This window comes from Rattus norvegicus, chromosome 3 (assembly GCF_021556685.1).
Source record: "Rattus norvegicus strain SHRSP/BbbUtx chromosome 3, alternate assembly SHRSP_T2T, whole genome shotgun sequence".
In the NCBI taxonomy this organism is placed as follows: Eukaryota; Metazoa; Chordata; class Mammalia; order Rodentia; family Muridae; genus Rattus; species Rattus norvegicus.
This window is the reverse complement of record NC_141536.1, coordinates 155003025-155009849: the sequence shown is the minus strand read 5'-3', so window position 1 is coordinate 155009849 and position 6825 is coordinate 155003025. Positions and strand designations below refer to the sequence as shown.

The window sequence follows — 6825 nt, the reverse complement described above, 5'->3', positions numbered from 1 at the left end:
AATGTGCAAGCCAGGTCCAGACTCACTCTCTTTCCGCTGCCTGAGGATCCAGATGCAGAACTCCCAGCCATCTCCCCAGCACCATGTCTGCCGGCGTGCCACCATGTTTCCCACCATGGAAATAATGAACTAAACCTCTGAACTGTAAGGCAGCCCCAACTGAATGTTTTCCTTTATAAGAGTTGCCATGGTCACAGTGTCTCTTCACAGCAATGAAACCCTAAGACACGTAATTAAGGAAAACAAGGACCAGGGAGGTTGGGAAAGCACCCACTGATTTCACAGTGAAGCCACGCGGTTGGCTCAGAATCCACACCGTTGGACACCGAGTCTGCAGAGGACAGGCATGTCATAACAGGGTGCAGACTGAGGCAGAGGGGAAGCAGGTCTCTGCTTCATCCAGCGAGGCCCTCTGGGTCTTGGGGGATACGTCCAAAATCAGCAAGCTCGTATTCCCACTAGAAAGCCTCCTGGTGCATAGGAGGACATAATAGGTATGCACCAAGACAAGTTCTAGAGACTTTAAAGAGCTGACTTTTTTTTCTGGTACATCTGAGATCAGACTTGGGACACTGTACACTCCTTGAGCTGATGTTTGTTTTAACTTGCCTTGAATTTGGCAAGGCTTGGGCAACCCAGTAATCTTAATCCAGCTAAACCTTTTTTTTTCTTTTTTAAAAAAGATTTATTATGTACACTGTAGCTGTCTTCAGACACACCAGAAGAGGGCGTCAGATCCCATTACAGATGGTTGTGAGCCACCATGTGGTTGCTGGGATTTGAACTCAAGACCTCTGGAAGAGCAGTCAGTGCTCTTAACCACTGAGCCATCTCTTGAACCCTTCAACGTTTCTTTAGACGCCCCCTTGGTGTCCCTCGTCTGCCGTCGTATTAATGCAACCCCTGGTTTCCCGGTGTAAAAATGTCTCACATGTCCCATGGCTTATAGTGCTCACATGGCCGCATTCTGGTTGGTAGGAAGGGAAGTGATGGTCTGAGTTCCAGATTGTGCTCTCAACCATAAGTCTCTTCCTCCATCTGTCTACTTCCTGCCTGTGGGAATGTGACTCTGCCAGGGAGTCCCCCTCATGTCTTGAGGGGTGGGGGTGGGGAGTGGAGGGTGGGTGGTTTGGGGTCAGCATTCCCATCTTCAGAACTGCTGCTTTAGGTATGGGTGGATGGGGCATGGGACACACAGTTTATTGTAGATTTGGCCTCTGTGTCTCCTTTGCCCAGTTCTTTTCTCCATCTTTGCTTGACAATTCCAATTCCTGTTGACCCCACCTATCTTCTAAACTATCCGCCATCCCTGCTCTCGGTGAGGCACCAGCATGCAGTTGGTGACCTGAGAGCCTGTGATGCGGTCCGAACCCCTCCCCTTCTCCTAGCTTTGGCATCCACATCCAGAGAGCTCATGACCTTGGTCTAGGAAGGGGTCATCTGCAATCAAAGAGGCTGGCTCAGAGGCTGTGTTACACAGGTCCTGTGTTCTTGGTACGTCTCTGACTTCCAAGCAGGATAAGGCAGCCACGATGCTGTAATTAAATTAAGATGGGGGTGGGGGGAGGATGGGGGGTGGGCGGGGAGGATGGGGGATGGGTGGGGAGGATCGTTCCATGCTGCCGACTGGATGAGAACTGGGAGATTGGACAGGTCAGCTATAGGCAGACAGGATGAAGGGAGAGAGAAACCAAGACAGGAATGACGCTGATGGAGGAGGCCTGTGACGCGGCGTCAGGCCCAGCACATTTTTTCATTCTACCCCATCCCAAGCTGCTGCCTCCCTCTTGGTATCTCCTGTGACCTCCACTTCTGAGACCCTTGGCCCCTTGTTGGCCTCAATCAAGAAAGAAAAGGGAGGAGGGAGAGGAGGAAGAGGCTAAGTAGGGAAGCCTGGTTTCTCAGAAGTAGGCATCTGCTTCCTCCAGTGGGTAGAACTGTGTCACGTGGCTGGGCAGAGCCGGGAGCCCTGGTGTCACACACAGAATCATGTTCATCATGGCTCTATTGGTAGGGAACAAGGATATGTGAGGGAATGTGGCAGAATCTGACACAGTCCAATGATCTGTCTGATAAGCCTATGTACAGCTGTTCCTAACAGAGGACCGTGGTACCCATCTCCCCAGACAGCTGTGCTTCTGAATGACCACAAGCTCCCAGCCCGAAGATTCCACCTGGGCTCGGGTTACCCCAAGTCGCCATCGTATCTCTCAGGTGCAACAGAAACCCCAGATTCATCACTCTCTGTACACAGCCTCCTAGCAACACTCAAGTCAGCTCACTTGGGGTATCCATTCCCGTCACCCCAACTCCACGAATCTCAACCTATGGAGTGCAGCAGCCTCCATATGCAGACTTGCTGAAATGCCACAAGCCCTGTGCTGGCTGTGGAGCCCACCACCATCTCCAGCAGTTTAGGGGCCATCCCAGGAATAAGTCATGGTTCCGTAGGAGCAATAGTAACCATTATTTCTGATTCAAAACTGCCCTGGGGTCTTGAGGTAAGGCTAGGGAGAGGCCCCACCGTCTTTGCTCAGCCACGCACACCAACCAGTGACTGTTGTAATGATCGAGTTGTAGCTTTGGATGGATATAGCCCTGCAGGAAGACTTGGCCCGGGTGTCAGGAGCGTCTCAGACACACAAGGCATGTTGCCACCGACAGTCGTGGGCTCAGACCGTGTGAAACGCCCTGGCCTGCTGGTTACGATGCAGACAGGTGGGCAGGGTGTGCGTCCATGCTGCGTTACAGGATCCAGAGACACTTCCACAAGTAAAATGCAGCCTCAGAAAACAAGCTGAGCTCAATCAGAGTCCAACACAGCTCTCCCAGCCGTGGTGACTGGAATGTACCACAACCTGGATTCAGCGGTCACCGGGCTCGGCTCCCCTGCTCTCCCTAGTCTTTGAGGGTTTGTTTGAAAGCAGATCCCAGAGCTCAGGCATTGTCTTCTGAGACTACTGCAAGATCCTGACGACTGCTCGTATATGCCCTCATGGCGACTGCCTTTTACTGGCTGCTTTTCTAGAAGTTGGGTAAGGGCCACTCGACGGTACATCTCTGTGGGAAAGTGTCACATTGTGGAGCCACTCCTTTGGTGTGTTAGGGCGTCTGTCACCTTTTAATTGCTTCTACTTGGAAGGACAGGCGAACACTGAGAGACCCTGGGCGGGGAGGACAGTTTCAATTAAAGTAGCTGTGTGCTGGCGCTCCAAGGGCCATCTCCTCAAATTGGCTTTGTCAGGTGATAGGGCACGTTTGTGAGGTGTCCTGGGTCACTCCTGCGTGACACTGCCCGTGAGTACTGAGCCACCCCACCTTCCATTGCTAACTGTGATTGCAGGCTGTGGCTCTTCAGTTAGCTACCAGGCTGACGACCTACGTGAAATGAAGATTGGAGCTTGGAGCTCCCACTGCTTGCCAAGTAAGGACTGTGAAGAAATCCCAGCAGAGAGAGAGATGGAGGAGAGCGGCTGTGACCTTGCAGGCACTTTAAGCTGATGTAAGGGGTTGCCGTTGTGGCCTTGCTGACCGCCTGGGCCATAGGCATGAGCTGTGGAGGTCAAGTCTATTTCCAGAAGGACGACGCCCAGAATACTGAGCTCCACACCGTGCTGAGGCTCATTAAAGCCTCCAAACCCCTCAGTGTGCACGTGAGTCTCCTTCACGGCTGCGACACAAGCCTGTGAGAAGGTAGATCTGCTCCCGATGTCTTGGGAAGATGGGACAGGTCTGGTCTCAGGCCTTTTCTGGCCTTCCTTGGATACTTCTTAGCCCCATCAAAATGGTCTGGTCCTTCTGCTCCACCTCTGAGCCTACTCCCTGCTGCTTCTCTTTACTGAACCTCCCGGGAGTTCTGAATGTTTCCATCTCAAAAATCCTCCTGTCTCAGGAGGAACGAGAATGGCCCCAAGAGGAAATGGTTCTTTTAGTTACTCTTGAACCCCAAGAGGGTTGCAGGGGTGGGGGGCTGCTCAGGATGGAGACTGAACCCTGACAGTGGGCGGGTGGCTGTCAGTCACTCTGGCCCTCAGGCTGCTGATGTCACTCACATCTCTCCCCTCTGAGGTAGAAGCTGAGGCTGTCCTGGGAGGCCCTGCAGTGACTTGGGGGATCATTCTAGAAGGGGTTACTCCAGGTTCTTCCTCTGCTGAAGGAAATGCTGAGGTCCGTGAAATGATTTGCTCTTCCCCAGGGACCCCTAAGATAAGAGAATTCCCTGAGTGGGGTGGGGTGAATGACCTCTAACTAACCTTTCAGGGTGTGTGACGCTATCAGGTTTGAGATGTCCTCAGGTTGAGTGTCTTCTGCAGGGTCACGTGAAAGGTAAAAGATGGAGCCATCTTTGAACAGAGACATTCTGGATTTGAAAGCTCCCAGGCTGAAGGCTCCTTGGAGATACCCACAGCTGCCTGGTGGTCGTTCTCACGGTTTCCCTCGGAGGCCGTTTTTCATCACTGTCTCATTAAGAAAAAATTAGGTTTAGATGAATTCTTCTCCAAGGACCCCAGCTTGTGTTAGCCTGTCTCGACTGAGCAGAAGTGAGAAACTGTCACTGCCGCTGTGGCTGTGGAAAGAGTCAATGCCAAGCATCCATCATGAGAGCTCTTACCGCTAATAGGTCAGCAGAAACCAGAAAGCACTTACAGCGGCCTCGGACTGCAGCTAATTTCGTGGTTCCAGCATCACCTTTGCCAGAGAGCAACACAGGCCCGCAGTGTTTGCTGTTACCTGGGAATGGAGGCTACCAAGTTCCACTGAAGCGGGGCTGGTTCCCTGTGTGGGGACCCTGAGCCAGGCCAGCTCAGCCTTGGACAGACTCACGCACTGCAAAATTCCACCCGTGGATGTGCCTCACATGGCCAGTCTTCCGGGACAGGAGGATGCCCGTCAGTGCCTGCATCTCCTTGTCTTAGAGGTGGGAGAGAAACCACAAGAACCCAGAACAGGACTCTGGGGGATGGGACAGCCAGAGGGAGGGTCAGATGTGTGTTAATGAGTTCTGCTCCAAGCTGCTTCTGTCATGGATCCGTGCATGCCACAACTCGCTTTGAACCGGGTGGGGTAAAAAAATAGTTTTCAAAATCTTACCAACTTCATCATGGAAAAGTCAGGCAACTAGAGACTGGAGTTGGATTCATATCAGGCTCTGCTGCTGGGCCAGGAGGTTTTCTTACAGACTGGGTTTTCTGCCCATTTGGATGTTTACTGTAGAGTGGGGACTGGAGTCCCAGGAAGTCTCAACACTAGCAGCCAATAACAGTAGGAAAGGGGGTGGGCTCACTGGATCAGGCCAATCACAGCCTGTTCCTGGGACTGGAGGTGGGGTCAGCCCCAGGGACTGCTGGGTAGGGAGGTGGAGAAGTCACATGGCTAAATGGGAAGACTCGCTACACTTCCTATAGTTCTGCTGTGTTGTCCTGTGGTTCTGAGGAGAGGGGAGGTTCAGTGTTCTGAGAGCTGCAAAGCTGTAGGTAGAGGGGCAGTGCGAATATTGCTATGATGGTTCAATAACCCAGAAGTTATTAAAGTGAAGTTGATTGTTTAGGGTAACAGAGTGCCTGGTGTCCAATATCTCAACTAAACAAACGAAAGCATTCCCTCGCAATATTGTGAAACCAGCATTGCACGAAATTGAATTTTTAATTAAAATTAATTTTCATTACACAATTGTATCCCTCTGTAGCAAAACCAGAACCCAAAGGATGAGCTCAAATACCCAAGTCGCCTCCTGAGGCTGCCACCTGCCCCCATCCCATCGTCCCTGCTGTCTTCCTAGGAACCTTGCTTGGGGCTTTTCCAAAGCTGCCATATTTGTGGCGACACGCGAACACCAATTCCTTCAGCACATGTCTCTGGGTACCTACTGGGTGCTGAGCTCAGCTTCCACGAAGCTTACCAGAGCTGCGTAAGAAATGGGAGGGGAGTACAGGGGGCAGGATGTCCGCTAGGAAGGCATGCTAGAGGAGGTGGAACTGAGGCCACTGGAAGAGAACTCATCCTTGCAGGAACAGCAGCAGGGCTGAGACCTGAGATGAAATCTTTGTGTCCAGGGCAGAGTTGACAATAGGCAGCATGTGTGTGACAGTGTGGTATGTGGGGCACACAGGAATACCGAGGGTCAGAGAGCAGCTGGCATGCAGTACCTACTGGTTTTGAGTAGGTTGGAGAGGCCCCTAGACAATCGCTGGGTGTATACAGCTGTGTTGACTCCATCTAAGGAGTGACAATACGGCCTGAAGTGTGTGCCTTACACTGAACACGCATGTGTCTGTGGGCAAGGCCATACCTCCCTGCGCTTTGCAGCACATGTAGACAGAGCCTTGGCTCTGTACAGGTCTGTGCGCACAGAACTGCCTCTTCCCCTATGGCAGCATTCTTTGGGAGAATCCTCTGTGGTTTGTGCCCCTCCTTGTCTCAGGATATCTGAGTAGATTACAATTTCCTGACACTCCAAATGATAAGCGGCCCCTCATTGTAGACATGGGTGGAAGATGTGTTGTGTGCACTGGAAACCTCCCCGACGTTGACAAATTCTCTCCAGAAAGGGACGTGTGACTTCAGGTTGCTTCCTCTGGAGTGTTCAAAACTAACAAACAGCAGGTCAGGCCCAACTTTCGTCAGGGATGGGCTAACCCAAGTCTATCCTGAGAAGGACCCTAGGTGAGTCTTGAGTGTACTAGAGTAGGATGCATTCTCTTCACAGAGGCAGTGTGGGGCGTGGCTGGGCATCAGGGCCAACATGGTAAGTCCTTCACTGTGTCTGAGGTTCTATTCCACATGCTCTGCATCTCACCTGCTCTCTAGCCTGTGCCAGGAGACGCT

The 6825-nt window shown here is 52.0% G+C and overlaps 1 long non-coding RNA gene across 1 annotated transcript; it reads right to left on the bottom strand.

Annotated features, from left to right (window-relative positions):
* Positions 1-1992: 1992 nt before the first annotated feature.
* Positions 1993-5217, bottom strand: LOC134486478 (uncharacterized). Its single transcript, XR_015683970.1, has 2 exons — positions 5092-5217; positions 1993-4457 (listed from the first exon to the last, which is right to left on the bottom strand). It is a non-coding gene; the product is annotated as an uncharacterized LOC134486478 (long non-coding RNA).
* Between the last annotated feature and the right edge of the window lie 1608 nt (positions 5218-6825).